The following is a 26,601-nucleotide window of genomic DNA, read 5'->3' on the forward strand; positions in this document are numbered from 1 at the left end:
GGAATAGTATGTTCATGTTACTGACCCAGAAGTTATGTCTCAGGTAAGAGAGGTGAATTGTCTGATGACCTGAACTCATCCACATGTTTTCAAAGCTCAGTTTTCCCCCAGCTTCATTACACTGAGCAAAAAATGTACTTAGGAAGACTTTGTTATAGAATATTTGAAAACAGAATTATCCTGGAAATTTAGGACTTCTGGTTGTTGTAGGTATTTTGTGAGACCTTATAAGCAACTATACCAGAGAGACACATTATCTCAGTTTCCAACTTCCATGAGAGGCACTCATGCAAATGTGTGATCCTATGGGATGGCATGGAGGAGGGGTAAGGGACACTGCCTGGGGATTATCCCATGCTTGCTGAGACAGCAGCAGAAATGAAATAATTCCTTCTTTTACCAGTAAAGGAAGTGAGAACTATGATGTCCTTTACCACATTATAACTTGGGTGAGTTACTGGGAAGCAAAAACTCAGGTCTTCTGACTTGTAAACCCTGTTGTCCCACTGGACTGGCCCTTCCTACCTCTGAAGATGTGGGTCAGATATGCTCAGGGCTCCTATAAAAGAGTGGAATATTGGCCCTTTTCTATCCCTTTATTTTGACCTTTTAAACCAAAATTGAGGTACAGGTATCTCAGTTCACTCTGTTAACTGCATAAATTCTTATAAAGAAACTCAATGACTCCCAAATTTCCAAATCTAGCTTTATTTTTCTCTTTTATTTTCTGAATAAAAATACAAATGAATACAGTGGGAAATGCTTCCTTTCTGGAGTCCACAGTGAACAAGTATCCTTTGTATTTTTCAAGAGCCATCCCTGCTCTCATCCTGAAACCTAATCCAAACACTTCTTCAAATATTATACTTTCCCTCTGCTAATCACAATACCATTTGTAATTCATATCACACAATTTATTTTACTTGTATTGTTCCCAAATTGCTTTGCATATGTAAACCTTCTGGGCTTAATTGGGTTATAAGAGTTAGGAATATGTCTTGCCCTTATATGTAAACTCCTTGAGGGTAGGGCCTACACATTTATAAGCTCTTGCAGCTCCTAGAGCACTTGCACATGTACTAATTGCTTATAAATATCAGCAAAATGAACTACACTCCTTTCAAAGTCCTACATTAACTGGGACAGTGCTGGGCCCATAGCAAAGTATCTAAGCAACTAGGAAACCCCATATATATGGGGTTTACCCGTATGTATGTATGTGTTCATAGCTGTGTCGCTAGTTCCTAGCACAGGGAATGGCCGATACAAAGTACTCAAAAAATACATGTTGAATGAATGAATGTTCATTGCATGATTTCTCCAAATTCCTCTTTCATTCTTTCACATCTACAAAGCTAATCACATAGATCAAAGCTTCTCAAATGTTAATGTGCATATGAATCACCAGAGGGACTTGTTCAAATCCAGGTTCTATTTCAGTAGATCTGGAGTAGGGCCTGGTTCATTAAGTATGGCATCTCTAGCCAGAGCCCATGTGATGCCCAGGTAGTCTATCGATCATACTTTCAGTGGCAACGTTATAGATAACCCCATAAAAGATGCAGGCCTTCCACGTTTGAATTGAATCTTACCAATGTACATCAGGACATGTCTCTCATAAAATGTGTTTAAAGAGCCTTACTTTGCAGCCTCTTGAGAAAGAAGTCCTGGGGTACTAAATCTGTATGCACCGAGATGAATATTATAAAGTTACTAAAACAACACTATCAATATTTAGTCATTTAGATCTGCTACATATGTATTGATCAAATCTAATTATGCTTCAATATTGAGCCTAATTGGAGAGTCTGCCATTTAAAGATCAAACTAATGGGGTTGCCATAAGGTTTTTGTGTATGACAAAGAGGCAATTACATTAATATCAAGAGGAATTGTTCAGGAAGTTTGCCAATGGGAATGAAGATTTCTGGCTATTGGAAAAGGATTTAAAAAATAACCAAACCTCTCAGTGCTATATGAGAGATCAGCTCATTATTCAGTCTTGAATTTGTCTCCATGCTAATACCAAAAATGTCAAATTAACTAAATTGAGTTAAAGTCTTGGGACCAAGGAGAAATCAAATGTAATGTTTAGCTATAATCATGCTATAGATTTTTTCCCATGTTTCATTTCACATGTGAAGGTCTATAACCCACCATACCCAGCATTTACAGAAGTAGATTTATTAGGTGTCATTTGGTCACCTCTTACGTCTTCTCAGAAAATAATCTTTGCAATTAGGGTCACTGTCTATACCGCAAATATTTTAAAATGCTAATTGGCAAGCTCTGTGCTATGCAAACCATTGATAAGGTAGATAATAATAGGTTTTACTGATTACTAAGCAGTGTTGTGCTATAGCCAAAAGTCAAAGGGCTCAATTCAGTTGTGAAGGGAACTGATTTTTCATTTGTTGTTACTGCAGTAGACGCCATAGTAATCATCATTATTGCAGTTATTTTGTAGAGGCATCCATTGTAGAAGCCCTGAGTTCATTTTCCGAATGCGTAATCAAATTTACTCCACCCATTTGCACACACCATAGAGCATTTTGTATCTATTCAGGTAATGCTTTGATACTGAGCCTCATGCATGAAACTTAACACCGTGTCCAAGATGTCTGAAAGAGCTCAGTGGGTAGTTTTAGTAGAACAGATTTTAGGAGATGATACAAATTAGATAGGTCAGCCCCATTTTCCTTACTTGGGCCCTACCCTTCTTTCTGGTATTGATCTTCCCCAAATTCACTTTCCCATTAATGAGTCTTGAGATTTGGGTAGAAGAGTGATAGAGAAGCATAGGCAAAGGAGAATATTGGAATGTTAGGGAAAGTGGTGCCAAAGGGAAGGTTTTCATTTGTTTAAGCTAGAGGTGGAGAAACTAAGGGTCAGGGAGAGGAATATCTCCTCCCTGGAGAAGCAGCGTAGGAGAAGGAACGGGATCTGGATAAGGACAGGAAATAAAGCCTGTTTCAGTGTGCCTTGATAGTTTCAAGACAGATGTAGACTTACAAGAAAAACAAAACAGAATGGCAGCTTTCATTCTCTTCTACCCACTTTAACCTCCAAAACAAGTTCTTTGGAGATTTTAGTCCTTGGATTACTGTCATTTTTCTCAGCACCGTTCTTGCCATAATTCTTCACAATTTTAATGTCCACATAAACAATTCTAGTCCCCTTGTCCTGGATCCTTGCTTGATGGCCTCTCATTTCATTCTCAGACCCCATCACTATCACTGTTATCTTTGCAGCTTGTTGCCTCCAGAGCCCTGACTACGATACTTGGCCATCGAGAGATCTTGTCACCTTTTCACTGTCTTTAACCCTTCTGGAGCCTCTACCCGCCTCCTTATGCAGCTTGGAGTCCACACTCCATCGTTAGAATACATACACTTGCGTGTATCCTCAACACATTTGCCTCCCTCTTTGTCACAACAGCAACTTAACACAACTGTATGTTCATTAATTCTAACAGTCTATCTCCTCCGTCCCTGTGCTCTGACACCTGAATGTGACTGGAGAAAAACTCACAAAGTGCTTCATCTCTGTCCTCAAGCAGGTCTGCGGAGCTGCCCCTGCTCTGTTCACTCTTTCACTCTCCAAGATGGTTATTTCATAACTTCTCTTCTAGCCTCAGTCTCATCTCATGACTTCACTTCCCTGACCACTGAAAAACCAGAAGCAATCAGAAGAGAACTTCCACAAGCTTCTACTACCACCTTTAACCAAAGACTAAATCCTGTGCCCATACACTCCACTGTTGTTTTTGTCACTATGGTCCATGTTCCTATGATTAACTTTCCATTTGTACATTAACTATGATAACCGATATTATTTTTCTCTCTATTGGAGGATCAAATTTTCCTTCACTATAGGTTATTCCTAACAGCTTACAAAAATGATGTGATTCCTCTCATCTTAAAAACAATAAAACAGGGGATCCCTGGGTGGCGCAGCGGTTTGGCGCCTGCCTTTGGCCCAGGGCGCGATCCTGGAGACCCGGGATCGAATCCCACATCGGGCTCCCGGTGCATGGAGCCTGCTTCTCCCTCTGCCTGTGTCTCTGCCTCTCTCTCTCTCTCTCTCTGTGACTATCATAAATAAATAAAAATTAAAAAAAATATATTAAAAAAAAAAACAATAAAACAGGGGTGCCTACCTTTGGCTCAGATCATGATCCCAGGTTGCTGAAATTGAGTCCTCTGTGGGGCACCCTGCTCAGCAAGGAGCCTGTTTCTCTCTTTCCCTCTGCTACTCCCCCTGCTTGTGTTCTCTCACTCTTTCTCTCTCTCTATCAAATAAATAAATATGATCTTAAAACAACAACAACAAAAATAAAACAAAAACATGTCTCTTGGCCTCACTTCCCTTTCTGGCTATCTTCTCTTAAACTCATCTCTGGCAGATTTTGACCCATCTTGCACAAAACAGAAGCCACTCTTATCAAGGTTGTTAGTGACTTCCATGTTATTTGATCTCCTTATAACATTTTTTTAAAATTTGGATGTCACAATATCATCTTTTCCTGGCTTTCTTCTAATCTTACAGGCCACATATTCTCTACTTCCTTTGCTGATTTCATCTTACATCACCAAACTGTTAAACTTTGAGAGCTCCCGGATCAGGTTTAGACCTCTTCACTTTTCTAGCTACACTGAACCTCTTGTTGGTAACTTCATCTAGTCTCCTGTCTTTAAATACTACCTATGTACTGATATTTCCAAAGTTCTCTCTCCAGCCTGGACCTCTCTGAATCTCAGACTTGTATATCTAATTGCCCACTCAATATGTCCACTTGTCTGTCTACCAGGCATTTCAAACTTAACATGACCAAAACTCAAATCCTGGTCATTTCTTCCAAACCTAAGTGGCCACCGAATTCTCTCTCTAAATGACAACACTTTCCTTCCACCCACTCAGACTCAAATCCTTGAGTTGTCATGACTCCTTTTCAGTCCACAGCTAATCCATCAGCAAATCCTCTTGGCTCTACCTTTGAAATATATTCAGAATCTGATCACTTATCACCACTTTCCACTCTGATTTATTCTCCATTGATTTCATTTGGATTACTGCAATAGTGTCTCTTAACTGACCTCCCTGCTTCAGCTCTTTAGCACGTACAGTCTATTCTCAACACAACAGCCAAGGAATCATTTAAAAATATGTCAGATCATGTAATTCTGTTCATAATCCTCCAATTTCTTCTTATCTGACTTCAAATAAAGCAAAATGTCTTTACAATAGTTAAGACCTTTTGGTACATCTTTAGTACCTCTTTGGCCATCTTTCTTACTGTTTTCCCATTGTTTCACTTGACTAATCCTTGAATATTCTGGTCACATCCCACTTTAGGGCATTTGTACTGTTCTTCTGCTTAGAATAGAACAGTTCTTCTTTCTAGATATCAATATTGTTTACTTCTTTACCTCCTTTTGCTTTTATCTCTCATGCTACCTTAAGTTTTTCCTGACACCTTTCAGATTGCAACCTCCAACCCTCCATTTCCCTTACCTGCTTTTTTTCATAGTACTTATCATTATCTGATACTATTTATTTTTTAGCTGTTATGTTTATAATCTCCCCATTAAAATGTAAGTTCCATGACAGCTTGAGTTTTTTGCTGTTTGTTCATTTTTGCATACCCAGGGCTAACATTTTCCAGCCCTATAAATCATGTACTGAATGAATGAATGAATGAATGACATACAATTCTGATGAGCTTTCAAATTTTGTTTTATTTTTGTTTTGTTTGTGAGTAGCATATAGTATTAGGAAAATCTCAATCCCAGATTTTTTTTTTTCCAGAAGATTCTGAGGTTATTAATCTAACACAATGCTAAACATTTCTAATTAAATGGGGAGGGGAATATCCATAGTTATCCAGATGTTTTAATTACCCACAATAAACCCAAGTAATCACCCATTTCTAATCTCTTGGTAACAAGAATAGTTTTAGGATAATTAGATTCCAAGTGACCAAATCTATGTTGCTATTCCAGTACTCGAGCTGATAAACCATTAGAACAATTTTTTTTTTTTAATTTAAAAACAGAAACCAGGGCAAAATGGGATCTAATTAGAAAATTCATTTTCAGTCAACTGTTTAGGAATCAATCAATTCTCTGTCAGGTAATATACATAGCAGTCACTAAAAGCCCAAATATGTTCATTCCTCTGGGACAAGAGATACTTATGTGGTCACCTTCTTTTTGAATCTCGCTTTCTTCTACGTTATTTTAGAAAAATATTCACATTGCATTTTACGTGAAAATAATACATGGATAATTTAGGAGTAATCTAATATGCTCCCAGGAATTTAGTAGGTTATTTTCCCTCCTTCCTTAAGCATTGTCATTTTTTGCAATTATTCTAATGCCATTTGTGGAGGAAATTGTTCCCTATTAAAGGAGTTTCAGGTAATAACTGTCAGGTGGGACGGAATTTAGGTTGGTGGTGTCTTTAGTGAGAGCTTTCCTCTTCTTTCTGTACATGTAATTCCATTTTTCTACTTAGTAGCAAAAGTAATGGCAGAAAAATAAGTCAGATTATATTAATCATTTGCTTAAAAACAATTCCATGACTTCCAACTCTATCTAGAATAATATCTAAATTCTTTTTCAGGACTTTAAGATCTTGTATCATTTAGTTACTGTGTTTCTCTCTCTTAATCTCACAACACTGTCTCCTGTGTTCATTTTCATCCAGTCACAAAGGTTAGCAAGATTTCCTCACCTCGGGACTTCAGCACATTCTCTTCACTCAGAATAGTCTTCCTTTGAATATTCCCACAAGGCTTATTTCTTTTCATCACTCTGTCAGTTGTCACTTCTTCAGAGAGTCCACTCTGCCCATTCTAATAGCAGGTCTCCTCTATGCTTATTCTCATCTCCTTGTTTGTTTCATTCATGAAAATTGTCACAATTGTACAGTTATTATTACTCATTTGCTTCTTTACATTCTTTTTGTCTGTCTTCTCCACTGGGTTATAATTTCCATGAGGGTAGAGATTACGTCCTTCTTCTGCCTTCTATGTATTCTGTTGTGATGAGATGTTGAGTTTGAGTCTTTCACATATTCATAATAGCTGAAAGCTCAGAATCAATGAGATCACCAAAAAAGCATGTGAATCAAGAAGGAGACTGTGGATAAACCCCTGTAGAAGTAGAACCCTAATATTTATGGAGCAGATAAAAGAGAAAAGGCCTCCTAAAATGATCAGTGCTGAGTGGCTTAAGAAAAGAGAGAGAACTGTTAGAAGAGAAGAGGACAGGTAAGATATGCTGTGTGCGCTGTTAGATCCCCAGCAGTCAGTACAACACCTAATGTTTAGTAGGCACTCAAAAAACATATATCCAACTGTGGGTAAGATGAAAGAATAAGGAGAACAGGTTCAACCATACCAAATGTTCTGAGGAAATCAGGAAAGATAAAGTTTTAGTAATTATGAGACTACCGGCCACCTTAACAGGAACATTCACTTTCTAACATATTATATAATTAATTTGCTTAATTTGTTTATTATTGTTTTCATCCTCTGCTAGAAGGTATACTCTGTGAAGTCAGGAAATCTTTGTTTATTCACTGACATATCCCAGGCTCCCAGAACAATTTCTGAACAAAGTCAAAAAGGTATTAGAAATGTTTAAAGCCAAGGTTTATATACAGAAAAGAATTGTTTTTTTAGAGTGCTTAATTCTTTAGTGACCCCACAGAACAAGAGCATTCCTATATTATCAAATCAGCCATTGCTTTACTAGTGAATCAGTTGGACATTAAGTGGTTCTAAGTCTTATGCTCAATCATCCCCACAGTTTTAGTATGTGATTTGGAGATAGGTTTAAATGTCAGCAACAATTATTCATTGTTCAATCGGTTCAGTGGAAGTCCATCCCTTAAATCTTAATGTAACAACAATAGCAAAGACCAGAAGGCCTGATTTTGTCTTTAGCATCATGGTACATACCCCTTCCTGCTCACTGATGTTATTGTAAAGAACATGTCACACCACGAGAAATTCATTGAAGTCCCAGAGAGCCTGAACTTTTCTGCAGATCAAGGGTTCACCACCTGAGAGAAATTTACAAATATTTTATCTAATCAATGGGACTAGTTCCGTAACTGGCAGATTATTTAAAAATGTAATGTACTCATTTTTATAAATTAGACTATGCCTCCAAAGGCTTTTATTTTTCATTCATTTTTCACAAGCTTCCCTGAGAAACACATCTGTTTTTATTTCCTGAACTCATTAGGGAAATACAAAACTGGCTTTTTCATGGTTTGGGGGGTGGACCCTTTTGTAGTTCTTATGAATACATTTTTTACTTGGTCTCCTTATTAAATATAAAATTGAAAATGTTTAAAATTGTCTCATGTTTAGATATTTCTTGATATTGTGGAAACTGCTCTATGCCAACTAGACTATGGCGTTTTGGGATAGTAAAGGAGAGAGAAGATAATTAGATGGCGTGAAGAAATGTTAAGTGAAGTGATTGGGAGAGGAGAATATATGAAAGATTTAGGGAACATTTTGAAAGGAGAAATAACTGCCTGTGTGGGTGTTTGTACATGGAGATTGAAAATTTTAAAACTAAGAATATATATATGTTTTTTTTTTATAACAGGTGTGTGTCACATATTTAGATGTCAAAAAACTATCATTACAAGTGGCACTAGAGCCAAAAGTATTCAATATGAGAACATCAGTTCATCAAGACTGTCAAATAGAGGAGGCATATGTTCTGAGTACTCACCACTGATTGGTCAGCTGCTGTTTCCATGGCAATCCATGTACAGCTCAGACATTTTTTTTTCTCCTATTCTACATTACCTCTATTACATAGCAAAGAATGCTAAGATTAGTAAACAGACATATTTGGTAAATGTAATATGGCATCACAGTCACTAAAATTGTGGCTGATTATTCTAATTTTGGAATAGTTACAGTCTATATCGTACCTCAAACTGTGGCAAAGCAGTAAAGAAACCTTATATTTTGTCTTCTACTTGGGAAAAATGTCCTTTGTTTAGACAGTTTCTTGAACACACCACACAGGTTTAGGAAAACAGTGATGTGTGCCTTAAGCTGGAAAGAGTGAATTTACTAGAATTTTAGAAATTTCATAGATAGATAGATAGGTAGAGATAGAGATCTCCATTTATTGTCTATGTATTTATATTTGAATTTTACATGTGCAGTAAACACGTTTATCTTAGGTGTGTCTGGCATCTGAACAGTTCTTTTAGACTAAAACTAGTCCCCTATACTCTAAATGTGAATCACAATCAATCAATCAATCAATCAATAATCACTACTCGTCAAAAACTGGAACCAGGGAGATAGTTTTTCTCTCAGGGTATTGCTACTGTTCCCTTCTCTAAATGCTACCAAAATTTGAATCCTCATTGAAGTCAACTTGCCGCTATGTTGGAATTAACCATCTATTTTCCATTCACTCTGTTTTTATACAGTGCCTGGTTTGTCTTGGGGCGGGGAGAATTATTCCCCCATTCTGAGACCATTCACTCTGGTGGAGCAAACTCCATTCTAAACTCCAGGGCTGAATGAGACTTAGCTCCAGGACCCTACATTCTTTTGGTGATTGGGCCAAGGATGACAATGGGGCCAAGGCAATGCCAAGAATCAGAGTTAACTGATTGGAGTCAAACTAACTCCAAACAGAGTTAATTCTGGAACTTTTGCCTGAGCAACCAGAAAAGAGGCAAGCTTCGTTCTCTGGACGCTATCTGGGAGGGTGTGAATCTGAAGCAGCTAGAGAGACAGAAAGAGAACACCTGCTTGGGAATGAGCTACACAGAGGAAGGCAGAGACAAGAGACAGAGGGAGCTGTAAGGCAGGAATCATAATAGACTTCCCTTATTGAGTGCTCTAAGAATTAAATGAATTTATAATAGAAGGTACTTAAGTAGTATCTGACATATGGACAATGCTCAATAAATGTTAGTGATTATTATTATTCACATTGTTTGGATCCTCTTTTAAAGTCAGCTTTAATTAGTTTTCTGTCACTGTAACTGAAAAGTCTCTTTCTAAATATATATATATATATATATATATATCCAATATCTCTCTATGTATAGACATATATATATGAAATCTCAAAAGTAGTGTGCATTAATGTTAAACTTTTACTCTTTACCTAGCTACTCTGCTTATAGACATGTATCTGAAATGAGATTGAAGTATATGCATACAACCATTGCAGTATTACTGATACTTACAAAAATCAAGCATCTGATTTCTCAAAAAGAAGAAACCCAAGCAAATTTAAATAACTTAAGGGAAGTTATGTGGTCATATATTATGCTGCCATTAAAATTATGCCCATTAAGTATTTTTAATGTATTGGTTTATGATGTTATGTGCAATGAAAAAAATAACAGAATATATAACATGTATTTATAGTATATGTACATACAATATAATCTCAAGTACATTAAATAATTATATAAAAAGAAGACTTGAAGGAAAAACACTAAGATATTTGTAGCTGTTTTCTCTGAGTCTTGGTACTACGAGGGGCTTGAATATTTTCTTTCACTTTTCCATATTTTTAAAGTGTCTATAATAAGCACTTAGCATTTCAATTATTATTTTTCATTATCTGTACATTCATGGAATTTCATGCATTCTAAACAATAGACCTGATATGATTGTAGCCACATAGTTAGGAAATGAATTTAGAAAAATGCAGAAATACAAGAATCTTAGAAATGTTCTCTAGTTCCATCATTTTTAGAGATTTTGTAGGAAGCTAAGTCTGAGAAGTTGTAACTTACTTCAACATTTGACAGTATTTGGCAGATATTTTAAGACTCCGAAGACATGGATGTGAATCATATTTCATTTTTTTTTCATTTCTATTATAACACATTTTTTTTCTAAATGCAGCAGAGTGGACTCACTGATCTAAATTTGCATCTGGTTTCCATAGTAACTGCTTTTGGGCTTTTAACATTAGGCACCACCTGTTGTTCTGTGGACAAACCACCAAATAACATCACAGATTATAGAGGAGACAAGGGGTCCATACACCTGTCTCCAAATTGCACTTCCCTAATGTGCCATTTCTCACTGATATTTAGCTGCGCACTAGCATATACCTAAGATAATCTCCTTGCCATTTATGCACACACAGCAGCTGTAGTTCCTGAATTTAAAAATATTAAATCCATACTTTCACACTGTTATGGCAATATGGAGCTCACAGCTAGGAATAATAGGACATTATATGTAGATCTATAGAGCTATGCAGTTTATTTCATGTGATATTTAGAGATTCTGAAAATTACAACATAGTTAAGACTCTCTCACACAAATTCTCTGGTTTTCTACATTTGCACAACAACACACACACACAGAGTCACACTTCTAAATATATCAAGTTATTTTAGAAATTGTGCAAACCCTTTTTCTCTGATTCATTTTTAGGCTTTCTTACTTGCAAGAAACCAGCTGTTGGGGAAGACATAGGGATTTTCCTTAATTAAAATGATTTCTCATAGCTCTGATTCAAAGACCCTAAATTATGATAGTAAGAGTTTCTCTCCCTGGCAATATTCCTTTGCAAAGGGCAAAAGAATTTTCAGAAAGTAGCTTACTTAGACTTTATCATCCCTTGGATATATGTGATAAAACCCTTAAGGTAAGCGAGAAAAGACTCAAAGGCATCTTGAAAAAAATATATAATCAGCAGCTCAAAATGGTGTAGAGCATATATTGTGAGAGAATGTGGCTCACAGCTTAAAACAATCCATTGATACAGAAGCATTCAGTTAGTCGATGACTCTATGTATTATTTATTTATCTCTGTTTGCTGTTCAACATCTAGTGTTTCCTGTTGGAGAGTTAATCCAACCTCCTGCCACCTGGTAGCCAAGTGAGGAATTCTGAGAAGCAGATCAGATTCTCCCTGTCAATCTCAATTTCTAGAACCCATGTTGCTTTTGTAAAGGCATGATCCCCTCTCCGTTGTGCCTTTCTCTCCTCTTTCCTCTCTTTTTCATTGTGAGACAGTGGAAGGAGGCTTAGTTTTGAAGGCAAGCAGGCCTACTTATTTTTTTAAGATTGATTTATTTATTCATGAGAGACACAGAAAGAGAGAGAGGCAGAGACATAGGCAGAGGGAGAGGCAGGCTCCCTGTGGGGATCCCGATGCAGGACTCCATTCCGGGTCCCCCGATCAAGCCCTGAGCCAAGGCTGACACTCAACTGCTGAGCCACCCAGGTGTTCCAAACAGGCCTACTTAAAACCCCAGCTCCACAGGCATTAGCTATGTGATCTGAGCCTCAGACCTCTCCACAAAGAGGTAGTAACACCCATCTCACTTAGTAGAGTGATAGTAAAATGTCGGAAAGCAGATAAGCATGATACTTGGTAGGCACTCATAAGTTTTAGTTCCCTGATCTTTCTCTTCTCTGAAGGATTTCATGGATCTTCAGTTGGAGGTGAGACAGGTCACCTCCTGGGGGCACTCAGAACCCAATGCTGCCCCCTCCCACTCAGCTGTCACTGAGCTTGTCCTTAGTTCCTCTTTCTTACTAACCACAAGAGTAGCTGCAACAGCAGCAAGAGTGGCCCTACGGCTTCAGGGACCAGTTGTAGCTAACAGTTATCACCTGCTGTTCCAAAACTGTGGAAAAACCGAATATAACTTCCAAAATCCCTGAAAAGAAGCAATCAAAATAGGATTAAAGGACATGGTATTTGCAAAGTGCTTAGCATAGTGCCCAGCACACAGTAAATGCTCAGTAAATGTTATCCATTCCCATAGATTATTTTTGGAATGAATGGCTAAGTAGATCAGTAAGGGCTCCACTGGATGTTTGGTTGAACAGTATTAAGTGAACTGAAAGTGTTGGTGGCCATGAACATGAAACCAATTTCTGTTTAAATGAGAGTCTGCAGAGGTGAAATTTCAGATGAAATGTGAAGGGTAGGATATCTCACCTCTCTCAAGATGGAGCACTAGGTTAGATCAAGTTAAGATATAACACATAATACAGACATTAATTTCACTCTCAGCTGAAGTCAGCACAGAATGACTCCCCCAAGTCTTCCGCTTTGGATTTTAGAAATATTATTCTGGGACATAATAATCTCTAGTGTGAACAAGAGTGAGAGATAAAGTTCTGAACTTTTCATGATAGCTGCAAACTCTGTCAACTTTAGCATTAAAATAGGAAAAGAAATAGATCAAAAAGAAAATGTTATATTGCTGGTCTAAAAGCTACAAGATGAAAGTCGCTCTTTCCACCCCCAAATCCTCCCACTGTAGTCTGAAGGAATATTGATGATAAGTAAAATCTCTTGCTTAGAACAGTAACATTTTAGAGGTCAGAAACATCATGAAGGTTATGCAAATTAGAGACTCAAACTGGAGTCCATGGGATAAATTTGGGATGATGGTGGGAGAATCTATGAACCCTCTGAAATTATATGCCAAATTGTGTGTGTGTGTGTGTGTGTGTGTGTGTGTGTGTGTGTGTGCTTTCTGGAATGCTGAAAACCTGAAGGAAGAAATCAGGGCACTGACTGGGATTTCTCCTTATATGAGGAGGTGGCTGAGTTGATGCCATGGGACTCAAGAATAAGGAACCAATTCTTTGTAAACATTTACTGACTAGGAGTTCACAGGCTGTAAGTTCATCAATAGTGAGGCAATCCCTGAAAATAAAGGGAAGTGGCCCAGCAAGCCCCTCCTTCTTGAATCAGGGAAGACTCTAATTTGTACAAGTAGTGTCTTCAGTCTTTTTCAGGCACCTGGGCCCAAGAAAAACTATGTAAACTGTGGCTGCTCCTGCTCTGTGTGGCTCCTCATTTCCCAAATATTTTGTATTTTGGTGTAGATAAGTTAGAAATCCAATGTAGCTTTACTGACATCTGCATATGTGTGGTCACTTCCTGTTAATCTGTAATACTGCAATAGACATGATTCTGAAGAGATGATCTGTGGCTTTTACAGGGTTCCTAAAGGGTCCTTGACTTCAAGGGCTTAAGAAGCACCTTGATAGATGAATAAAATGATTTTATAGGTAAAGGAAGTAAAGTCTTTGAAAAGTTAGGAGATTTTCCCCAGAATAACCAGCAGAACCATGACTAGGAAACGGTTGTATCCAAGCCCAAATCACAATTTCCACCATCAACTCTTGCAGAATCTAAGTACTTTAGGGGCTGTCTGGGTCAATTCTGGCTGCTACAACAGAATACCATAGACTGGGTGGTTTAATTAACAGATATTTATTTCTCATAGTTCTTGGATGCTGGAAGCATGAGATCAGGGTGCCAGCTTAGTCAGGCTCATGGTGAAGTCCCTTTTCTTGCTTTACAGATGGCCCTCCTCTCCATATATTTTGACATGGAGAAGAGAAAGGAAAGATCTCTTTGGTATCTCTTCTTATAAGGGCACTAATCCTATTCACGAGGGCTTCACCCTCATGACCTAATTACCTCCCAAAGGTCCCACCTCCTAATATTAGGGGTCAGGATCTCAATGTATGAATTTTGGAGGGACACACACGTTCAATCCATAGCAGGAGCCTCAGAGATGATCAAGTGAGCTAGTGTCAACATCACAACATTCTAAATCAGGAGCAGAAGTAATTCCATGGTTTGTATATCTCCTATTTTATAATCTTGGTTTCAGAGAGAACACCTTAAACCAGGGCAATCAGGTAACTAGATGACCAAATCAAGGCAGTAAATGAACCATAGGCATAAAAACTAACATTTGTTTCTGTCAACAAGATGCTTTCCCAGGAAAGCCCTTGCTCCATACATCATGGAGAGAGCAGCCAGCAACAGCTAATGTATCTCCCTCTTAGTTTAGCTGCACATGGCTTGGCCTTGGCAGTCAAACGTCTTTTGATGGATTTGTGCCTCCATCTCCAACAACCTTCTTATTTTTGTTTCTAAGAAGATTGACCCATGGGAGTGTTCTGGGAATATTCCAGGGAAGACCACTTATCACCCTGACAAAACTATTCCACTAAAACAGCATCTCAACTTAGTGGTTCTTTCAGGTCTCTCCTTCTCACTCCCTGCCTTTGGTCTTGGTCCCCTCTCTACCTATTTTTCCTCTTCTGATCTCATCACCTCTTTCTGTTAGGGTCCAACTTTCTTGCTTCCTTTTGGTTGCCTATCTTCCTTCGTAGGTTGCCGAGTATCTAACTAGAGAACTAAATCACGCCATTTGATAAAGATGTTCTTGAGCTATTCATCAGCACGACAACAAAAAAGGCTCTCTGGGATTTAAGAATGTAAGACATGCTATTTTAAAGTGAGACAAACGGTCCATTTCATGCAATGTTCATGTCTTAAAAAGTAACATCAAGATGTTTATAGAAAAATATGGTGGCTCTCTATGAGATCAAATTCTAGTAGGCAAAGTATTCTGAACATTGTCAACTTTCCCTTAACAACCCATCCCATTGGTAGCAACTTAAAATGTTTACTAGGTACCTGCTATATGCTAGGCAGGTACCTAGTTCTTTAAGTTCTTTAAGTACATTTTCTCATTAAATATCACAAGTGTCATTGTCATCCCCATTTTGTGGGTGTGCAAACAGGTTCAGAGAATTTAAGTAGGTAGTAAGTGGTACAGCCAAATTCTAACACAGGCTGGTCTGCCTTCATAGACAATTTTAACTACTATGCATATGACACACATGCATTTAAAATATAGTATCAACAGTTCTAATTTTAACTACCTTTTATGTTAACAAACTCTATGCTGTTACTATTGAACACATTGTTTCTGTGTGCCTCTCATGAAAGATGTTCTTCCTTTCATTTTTTTTTCTGAAAGACGTTTTCAAATAATGTAATACATTCTAGGTTAGCTTTTGGTGAATGGATCCACATTCATTCTATCACACCAGGAGATACAAAATCTAATCAGTGGGGGTCCCATAGGGAAAAAAAGGGCTGGGGGGTGGGGATGATGAGGAACAATTTCTCAAATAAATAATATAAGAATGTTTTATAGAACCAAAAGACATGAATCTCAAGCCCACCGAATCTCCAGCATAGTGATTGAAAGAAAGACACTCCTGTCATGGAAATTCCAAACATTAGGAGTAAAATCAAGTTTCTCAAAATTTGCAGAGAGAACAATAGGTCATATAGGAAAGAATAGCTGCACACTTCTAGACAGTCATCCACAAGAATCAGGAAGATAATGGAGACCTACCTTCAAAGTACTTCAAATGTTAGTGAAACAGGTCTAGCCTAGAATTCTTTACCCAGACAAGAGAGACATCAAGTGTGAGAGAATAGAAGCTTTCTTCATGAAGCTGCTAGAGACCATACTTGACCGAAATGGGAGCTAAAAACAAGAATGAGGAAGACATGGACCTCAGGAGACAGGAGATGCAACAGTGCAGAGCCAAAGGCAATCTCCAGAGTAATTGGGAAGGAAAGGCCCAGGCTAATAGTGTAGTAGCAGAGCAACAAATCTGATTGGAGTAGGAAGACAAGAGTCTCAATGATGAGCCACCTTCACATGATTATAGTAATAAAAACACTAAATACAGATTTAATGAAAATAAATGTGCAAGATGTGAAAGACAAAGCAAAAAAAACTTTATTGACAGAAGAAAAGAAAGCCTTGAGTAAAGGAGAGGCATGTCATGTACCTTGATAAAAACATTAGATTTTATAAATATGACAAATTTCCAAAATTTTTTCAAAAGCAATTTTTATTTTATTTTTAAAAAAGATAATATTTGTTTATTTTTGAGAGAGAGAGAGAGAGACCACATGAGCAGGGAGAGGGGCAGAGGGAGAAGCAGACTCCTGGTGAGCAGGGAGCCCGATGTAGAACTCCATCCCAGGACTCTAGGATCATGACCTGAGCCAAAGGCAGACCAACTGAGCCACCCAGGTGCCCACAAAAGCAATTTTTAAAATGTAATCTGGTCACTTGTTTCTAAAGTTCTAAAAAGCAAATATGTATAGGTTGCAAATACATTTGGGGTGCCTTTTTTCTTGGATAAAGAAATTTATCAGAAAGTTTGAGTGATTTTAGCATTAGCCAAAACCAGATTCAGGTCATAGATAGGAATTCAATGTCTAATTAAGGTGTTTAAAAGCAGGGGGGGACACAATAAACCAGAAAAAAACAGGAGGGTTTTTACAACAAACTGTTAATGATGAATAAATAGCTTAAGAGTAAATGTGGGGGAACAGACACTCTCATGCATATACAAAGTGATGCAACTTGACAAAATCTATCAAAATTTCATGTAATTATCCCTTGACCTTGCAATCCTATTTCTCGGTAGTATTGCTAGAAAAGTAATATGTACAGCAATATTTGTCGCAAGATTTTTTTTTTTATTACAGCAAAAGATTGAAAACAACATACAAGGGATGGAAAGTGATTTCCAAAAAATATTGTTAAGTGCAGTAAAGAACATGGGGCTCCTGGGTGGCTCAGTTGGTTAAGTGATTGCCCTTGGCTCAAGTCACGATCTCTGGGTTCTGGGAACAGCCCCACTTCTTTTTTTTTTCCCCCACTTCTTCCTCTCCTCCTTACTTGTGTGCATGCTCTGTCAAATAAGTAAATTAAAAAAACTTTTTTTAAATGCAACAAAGCACAATTGCATATTATAGTATATAACATTTGTCTATAAAAGGGGGACAATTGTGAGTGTATGTATGTGTGCATGTGTTTGGATCTGTACATTCACTATATATACATTTATATTTGCTGATCTCTATATAAAGTGTCCTTAGACACTGATAACATTAGATTTTTCAGGAAAGGGAATGGATGGATGGATAGCTGGGTGACAAGTGTGCGATAGGAATTTTCTTGTATTCCCTTTATGGCTCTTGAATTTCGAACCATGCAGCCATAATGCTTTAAGTCTTTAAAAATTTAAAAATATTAAAATAAATTAGTATTTTCATAATTGGTTTTGGGAATAAGTAGGCTAATTCTTTAATATCTGAGCTTAATATTGCCAGTTGAAGCATGGCTTGACACAGCTAACAGATAGAACCAATAGGTCTCCTTCCCTGGCACTTTGGACATTATTCTGTTATAGCATTTATCACATCCTATTGTGATTCACTATGTATGTTTCTATCTTGCTTAGTGTGAAGTGTGAAGACCTCTATAGGGTGAGGATAGATCAGATATTCATGGATTCATATATTCATTTACTTATTAACTAACTGCTAGACAAGGTGTTTATTCAACCCTGTATCTTTCGTGCATGGCCTGGCAACTGACATATAAGAATTCAGTGGACCACATTTTAGATGATGCATGAATAAATGAATAAGGTGAATTCAACAATTCATTATAGGATTCAGGATGATATATCCTTAAAGTTGGTATTGTTCATAATCCTTAGGACTTCTATCTTTTCTTGACTCAAAAGTTAAGCTGCAATCATATTGAATATACATTCCAAATCCTCTATAAAGAAAATTTTTAATTTACCTGCCAAATGATCAAGCTCATTCAAATACAAAGGAGACTCTAAGGTATCTTTAAATATTATTTTTTTCCTGATATAGTTTTGCAAATATCATAATTGTATCAGAATAGTCAGAAGAAAAGAATGTTTTTAGTGCAAAATGTTTCATAATTACAAAGCATTATGCATCACTTGGGCCAAATATTTCCCACAATAGCCCTGGGAAGCAGGAGATTTTGATGAAGCTAAGCAGAAAACAGCAGTGTGAACAAACGATTCCTACCAAGTCATACAACACATCAGTAGCACAAATGGATTTCACCCAAACAAATCTATGCTCTCGGGTCATTGTTTCATCTATTTCCTCTCTCAAATTAAAAATGATATTGAGGCTGAATGTGAAGAGGTCATGGATACATATTGATAAACTCACCCAAACAGCTCTTCTAAGAGGGGATAGGATATTAGAAGAAATGAGTCCCTGCTGGGGACTGGCTACCTGTGTGTCAAGGGGTATTTTGCTTAAAAAAAAAACATGATTAAGGTAAGGTAGTTTTTAAAAGAATCCCTGAGATCTCTCTCAAAAGATTTGTCAAAACTCAGGCATTCTAAGGGAGTCAAAGTGTCTCACAGCCCCCTTATATCTCTATATTAGCCTCTCTATCTTACTGCATAGCAATGGATTTCCTGCCTGCCTCCTCACCCCAGCCCCTTGTGAGTACTTCCTAAGAAGAAGTTATATCATCATTTTTTGTTTTTAATCCCCAGGGCTTAGCCTAGTGCAAGGCATTCAATAGTACTTAATAAATATGCAGACAGAAGAATACAGTTCTTGTTCACAGTCAGTATGACATAGTAGAAAGTGGTTCTATCCTTGGCTCTGCCCCTGAGCAGCTTCAGCTAACACATGTACTAATAAACCAAATTTCAGTTTATTCTTCTGAAAAATGAGTGGGTCACTAGCTGACTTGTGATAACATCTTCAGTTGTAAAGTTCCATGATTTTATGTAAGTGTGAGGTAGGTGGGATGATGGAAAAAAGAAATAAAACATAAAATACAGCAGTAAGTATGTATTAAACCATTACCCTGCACCTGGATCCATGCTAAGAAATGTCTTTACCTTCATTTTCTCACCTAATCCTTGAAACAATCCCATGATGTAGAAACTAATGCTATTTCAATTTCACACATGGAGAAACTGAAGTGCAGAGAGGTGAGTACCTTGGACAAGTTCACAGACCTATTCTGACTGAGGAGTTCAAGCTTATCAAGCGCACCCCTATTTGGACTCTACCTAATTCCAGTCACAAAAAGATGGCTGTTAAAAAAAAAAAAAAAAAAAAAAAAAAGATGGCTGTTTTTAACAGCAACCTGCAAATGGAGATTTAGCCCATAACATGTAGGTACTAATGATAGATTAATATGATTTATGTCTCATGAAGAAATCCAATTTATGTAACTATATAATATCCTTCTCTTCCTTTTTTCCTGGACTTTGGAAGGGCATAAATATTTAATCCTCTAGTTCCTTTTTACCAGGAACACTGCATGCTGAGATATGAGTGACTTCTGGGTGGGCTTAGCCAGCTATAAGTAGGTCTGCATTCAGGATGGAGGACTGTTCAATATAGTCCCTTCCGTTAACATACAACGTTCGAATGCTTGACACAAGACAGCATTCCTAAACTTTACAAAGTCTTTGAATCATCTCAGCATTTATGAGTTCTTCCATTCCATCATTTAGAGCCATTGGGACACCTTTCTAACTTAGGTGCTATAAAGGATACCCAGAAGGTCTTAGTTTCTTCAATAAACTTACGTCCTGCAATGGCATGCACATGAAGATGCAATCAACACAGGCATGTTGATTGAACAGGAAGATTTTGCTATAAAATGGCAGTGCTAGAACTCCAATGTAGATCACTCTGTGGCTGAAGCTTGGACTCTTAGCAACTGAAGTATATCCAGCTTCCCAGCTGACAAATTCCTTGATATCAAGGATTGAAGTAGTATGTGCTTTGTTGTAGTGTCATATTGCCATATACAGAGCAGAACTCAGTAAGTGTCTCTGATGATAGTATGGAATAAAAAGTCCAAATTAAACAGAGGTTATAAAGAGAAATTTCCCTTATGTGATGCACTGAGAAGAGCACGAAGAGCACAGCATAATTTCTGTGGTATTCTTGCAAAGAAAGAGTGACCTGAGGCTGGTCATGAAGAAACATCAGAGAAGCCCAGGTTGAGGGTCATTCTGAAGACCAGTGGGATCCCATCAAACTCCCTATAATGATAGAAAATCCTATGGTCACGCTGTCAACTTGGTAACATGAACCACATGTGGTTATTCAATGCTTGATATGTGCTAGTGTGACAGAAAAATGATATTATTAATTTCCTTTAATATAAAATAATTTTAATTTAAATAACCACATGTGGCTAGTGGCTGCCATATTAAACAGCTCAACTACAGACCCTCCACTGTCTGTTGAGAACATAAAAGATAGGGAAAGAATGAGTGAGGAATTGTACACAGATTGGAAGAAACTAAAGAGGCATGACAACTAAATGCAAGGAGTCCTTGGATGCCATCCTGGACCAGAAGAAAAGAAAAGAAGAGTCATCACTGTCCGGGACAGTGTGCAAAATTGAATAGGATCTGTGTTTTAAACAGAAGTGTGATATTATTACTGATTTCCTGACTTAATGGCTGATACAATGTCTGTGTAGGTGAATGTCCCTGATTTGGTAAGTTGGTATGTTCTGGGGGTGATGGGGAATACTATTTGCATCTTGCTCTCAAATGGTTAACAAAAGTCTAATGATAATGGAAGTGTAACATATTATGTGTATATATATACATAAATGTCTATGTAAGTATGTGTATATGTAAATGCCCATGTATATACGAAAATGTGTATATGATGTAAATGTATGCACATTTTTGACATACATACAGAGAGATGGAGAGAGCAGCAGGGAGGAAAGTAGAGAGATGGAGCAAATACTGTGAAATGTTAACAATGAGAAATCTGGGTGAGGGGAATATGGATGCTCTTTGAATTGTACTTTGAGTTTGAAATTATTTCATAAAAATTTAAAGAAGAATTAATATTAATAAAAGTCCTCTGGACGTTTGCCTTTATTTGTCTGTAATCAGCAACATTCATTCTTTCATTCATTCGGCAAGCATTTATTAAGTATATGGTTTGTGAAAAGCACTTTAGGGGATACCCAAGTGAATAAGACAGTTCTATGTCCTTAAGGAATGTATAGTGATAAAACTTATTCATAGCCACTACACAAAACAATTTGAAAAATATTAAAAGAGAAAGGCAGTAAACACCATATGAATTTATATTTTATACGAGTTTATATTACACAAAGGGTGATTCTATAACATAGAGAAAAAGCTTATTTGAAGGATTATATCTGTCTCAAAGGATAGGAAAGGTTTCTCAGAGTGAAGATGGTGTAAGTGGTTATTCTTGTCGGTGTAAATAGTATCTATCTCTAAAGAAACTTGAGGAACCTAAGCCAAGAATAGTGATAAAGCTCAAATCCCTTCTATAGCAAGCTCATAGATAGTCCTGCTACCTCAGCTTGAGTACTTCTAGGGACAGAGAAATCACTACCCTCTCTGAGGCAGGTTGTTCTGCCATCAGACAGATTTATCCCCAAGGAAAAACTTCCTTATTCTAAACCAAAGTCTGTCTATATATCTCTCACCCAATCCTGGTGATCTTAGGTGTTCCCTTTGGGACTATAAAGAACAAATCTGACCCCCTTTCTTCTTCTGTATGACAGTTCTCTGCATATTTTAAAATAGCTGAATCCTCTTTTCTCTGAACTAAATATCAGAAATCCTCAATTCTTTTGAGTCTCCTTATGATCTCAGTCATAGCTTTCTGAATGTGTAAAGACTTTTCTATGTCTTTCTTAAAGTGTGATGAGCCTAAATGAGTTCAACATGCCACGGATCAAGAACCATGGAAAAAATAAATAATAAAAAAAATAATAAAAAGAATCATGGGATCATTGGCTCCTTCTTTTAAGACAGGTATATGCCCACTAATGGACATTGAGGCATTTTTGGTTGGAGAAAGATCATAGTATGCTGCAGACTTACATAGAGCTTACAGGTAACTAAAAGCTCTCCTTCTTGCGGTATCTCCCATATTATTATTGAATACTTGGCTTTTTAGGACCCATGTGGATCTTACATTTTATCTCTATTATGTGGATTTTTTTAGCATTCAACAATCACTCTAGTTTTGTGGAGATCCTTTTGGGTCCTGACTTGACATCCAAAGTGTTTTATATCCCTCCTGGCTTTATATCATTTTTAATTGTAATGAGATTAATTGCTATGTGGTTACTATTAAAATTTAATTGTGATAATCACTGTAAAAATAAATTAGAAAATGATTTATGTTAAGAGATAAATCACAAAAGATATTAAAATACAGAATTATGAAAATGAATGAAAAGATATGGGTGTGTATGATGAGGAATAGAGAGAGAACACACTGAAGAGAGAAATCATAAACTGAGCAATTGGTAAAAGACAGGGAACAGGAATTCTATCCATGTATCAAAAGTAATTACTCCAGAGAGAGGCATAGACATAACTGGACCTGCATCCTAAGGCAGGTAATAACAAGAGCTATTTCACACTGATTCTAGCTGATAAGATACTGGGACATGCCATCCAAAATTGGGGTGCCTGAGGAATTGTAAATAAGACCTTAAATCTGCTGCCTAAAAATTTCAATAATTTTTCTACCACCTAAAGAGAGAATCTATATATGGCAAATAATACTGTCTACATCTGTTCCAGGCCTTAACATCTTGCCACATCTTGCCTGGAGAAATCGAATATATATACACTAGATTCCAAATGTAAGAAGTGACTTGCAGTTCCCAGAACAGGTCAAACTGCTTGCCTCCACACCTTTGCACACGTTGGCATCCTTCCTTCCTTTGCTTAAAAAAATCTTGGTTCAAGGTTTAGTTAAGAAACCATTTACTTTCAAAATATTTATGCTCCTTTCCTTCAGTCTTGATTTATTTGCAATGACTATCTATTTTGCACATATGTCTGATGAAGGATTTCTTTTATTAAATTATAATTATCTCTTTCTCTTTCTTTAAAAGCCCCTGCAGGAAAGCTAACAGAGTATCTGGCATATAGTAGCTGCTCAACTGATGTGAACTGAAAGATTGAGGAGGAAAAAAAACCCCTGGAATCAGGTTATTGTATTAGTTAGGAGTCTTGGCTGGCAGTATGAGATACCAACTCAAGTTAGTTTAACCATAATAAAGTGGGGAGGGGAGGTAGAGAAATGTCTCTCAGAGAATCTAGGAAAGGAAGAGAGCCAGATCCCTGGAAAGTCTGAAGCCAGGAACTGACAAAGCTTTAGGATATTTTCATTCTCTTCTGTTCTTGCTTCATTCAGATCATCCACTTAGTCGTCTTTCTGGCTACAGAATAGCTTTCTGCATTCCTGTAACAGTTCCTGCCATTTACATCTGGGAGTTTCATCTGCATGTCATGACTGACTCGCATTCCCCCATGTCTGGGAGGAAATTTGATTGACTCAGGTTGTATTGAGTATCACTCACTATCCAGTTGCTCAAGATGAGGAAGGAAGGGGCAGCATTGTGCAAATACTGCTGCTGGTGAGTAGCCCACTCTGCATGTTAAAGTAGGTGAAGGCGTTCTCAGAGAAGGACGGGTGTACACCCAAACATAAGCCATCAAGTCTGTCAAAGAATGCAGTGAATTGCTGCAAGTAGGGGAACTCTGGTTCGTAAGCTTGGATTTTATAAAAAGAAATTTTCTGGGGTTTTCAACAAAAGTTGCCTCTTCCTTTCTTTTAAACAATGGTTGGTCTATGGCTAACCTATCTCAAGTATCCACTAACTCAGGTTATTATAAATTATGTTTGGAGGAGTCTAGAGTACAAAGACGTGTGCAAGTGGGAGGAACATCTTGGAATGAGACTTTGTGATGAAATCTTCATTTTATGTCCACTGATGATTTGTTTTGTATTTTTCCCTTAATGTTTTACATCATAAAAGACCCAATTAATTTTTTTGATAGCATATTTAAAGAATAGTGAGCAATTGATTTTACTGGAGCATCGAGTATGTGGTGGGAGTGACAGTATATAAAAGTTCCAAAGTTAGAGAGTTAAGAATCTTTAGTTTATTTGAAAGAAATTTGAAAGTGTTGAACATTGTTAGAGAGTTAAGAATCTTTAGTTTATTTGAAAGAAATTTGAAAGTGTTGAACATTGAGAAATGGCATGATTGGAACTAGGTTTTAAGATCGTTGTGACAGTGGTACAGAGAATGAAACTAATTGGAAGAAGATGATTTAAGAAGCTGTTGTATTTGGGCAGAAAATGATTAAAAAACAGACAAACAAAAAACCCTGCACCTACATGGTAGCAGAAAAAAAGAAGCAAACAGATGATAAATACGACCTGAGTCAAGATACATTTCTGAGTTTATGAAAATTATCCTTTCTCGCCATAGGTTCATGGATTTCCTTTTTTTTAAAAAAAATTTTTTAAATTTATTTATGATAGTCACAGAGAGAGAGAGAGGCAGAGACACAGGCAGAGGGAGAAGCAGGCTCCATGCACCGGGAGCCCGATGTGGGATTCGATCCCGGGTCTCCAGGATCGCGCCCTGGGCCAAAGGCAGGCACCAAACCACTGTGCCACCCAGGGATCCCGGTTCATGGATTTCCTAAAGCCCATTTATGACCATTCATGAGCCTCTGGATTTGAACTTTGTACCTCTTATCCTCTTTATCTATTTCTCCCATCCCCTCGCTGATTTCTCCTTAGAGAGGTACTGGAAGTAAAGTAAAACAATAGGTAGAATTTTGAAACAGATCAGATGTGGAGGTAAGTTTGAGTCAAAGATGATGTGATGGTTTCAAGCCTTGATGACCAGAAAAAGCGTGTTGCCAGAAACAAACTGGAAAGAAACTTGAAATCAAATAGACAAGCAAGCTGTGTGGGGTGGTGTGCAGAAGACCCCATGTCTAATTTCAAATACTTTGCCTCTGAGATTCTTGTGGGAGAGCCATGTGGTCATGGGGGTGGACACATATTTTTTTTGAACATCTACTATTTTCCAGGTAGTGGATATATTTTAACTCTCTGAAGGGCCACTCAAACCCTAGGAGAAAGCATTTTCTTCATTTTACACACGAAGCCTCTGAGGCTTTGAGACTTAAGATACAGGTCCTACAGTCCATTAAACAGCAGGGAGACGCGCGATCTCAGTGTGCTGGACCACAGACCCGTGTCCTCTACTGTCCCAGAGTGTCGGCCTACAGGTGGCTACGAAGACCAGGATGGACCTTGAAATGCCATTCTAGTCAGTGCCAGAGAGCTTAGAACTGAAATGTTCTGCCAATGTTTTCTGTGTTTGTCTGGTCTCCACATGGAGGTTATGAATTTTTTAAGGGTCGACGTGGCATCATAAATTCTTGCCTCCTTCCACAGCACCTCCTGCAGTTCTGGACACAGAAGAAGACTCACTAAATACTCAGATTGACCAGTGATTCTGATCCCTCGTGAGAATTGCATAGCATCTTCAACTTGAGGTTGTAATCCCCATGAAACATTCATCTGGGTGCCTCCCTCTCCTTGGATCCAGTGGCAGGTACAACACAGGAGAGGAAGATGACGATGTTGAAATTGTGGCACAGGAACCAGCTTCATTCTCCATCCTTACCACTTGCCGGCCTCTGAACCCGTGCTCTGTTCCTCATGGGAATGCTGAGAGACAGTACCTGGCCATGCTTGCGAAGGCTTGCGGTGTCCCTGGGTTATGCTGTCAGTGCTCCCATCACACATCTTCATCTTTCTTTCCTGTAGGATTCATTAAATTTCCCACCCATGACTGAGCTACATTGTGACATTTGACCAACTCAGGTTTGCTGAACTCTTGCCCCTGTCCAGAAGCAACTGGTGGCTGCTACCTGAGATGGGAATGAGAGAAGTGATTTGGAGAGATCATTAGACACACGAGAGAGGTACTGAGGCCTGAGCATGCTTTCCAACGAATAAAAGCTATTTAAAATTGTCAGCTGGACTAATTTCTCTCCCATGGTTTCCTAAAGGG

General features: G+C 37.7%; 2 long non-coding RNA genes across 4 annotated transcripts in view; one reads left to right on the forward strand and one right to left on the reverse strand.

Moving 5' to 3' along the window:
* The window catches only part of LOC140625162 (uncharacterized), a 31,537-nt gene extending 4,972 nt beyond the window's left edge, over nucleotides 1–26,565 (forward strand). For both annotated transcript variants that reach the window (XR_012024538.1, XR_012024539.1), the window contains 2 exons: nucleotides 23,913–24,135; nucleotides 25,980–26,565. This is a non-coding gene — a long non-coding RNA (uncharacterized lncRNA). The remainder of the gene's footprint in view (nucleotides 1–23,912; nucleotides 24,136–25,979) is intronic.
* LOC140625163 (uncharacterized) overlaps nucleotides 1–26,601 on the reverse strand; it is a 38,337-nt gene that overhangs the window by 2,898 nt on the left and 8,838 nt on the right. The window contains exons 2-3 of one of the 2 annotated variants that reach the window (XR_012024541.1): nucleotides 7,967–8,070; nucleotides 5,719–7,039 (exon numbers count right to left, since the gene is read on the reverse strand). This is a non-coding gene — a long non-coding RNA (uncharacterized lncRNA). Of the gene's footprint in view, nucleotides 1–5,718; nucleotides 7,040–7,966; nucleotides 8,071–26,601 lie in introns of those variants that run through there. The other variant, XR_012024540.1, reaches the window with a different exon arrangement.

The sequence above is a fragment of the Canis lupus genome, chromosome 35 (assembly GCF_048164855.1).
Source record: "Canis lupus baileyi chromosome 35, mCanLup2.hap1, whole genome shotgun sequence".
Lineage (NCBI taxonomy): Eukaryota > Metazoa > Chordata > Mammalia > Carnivora > Canidae > Canis > Canis lupus.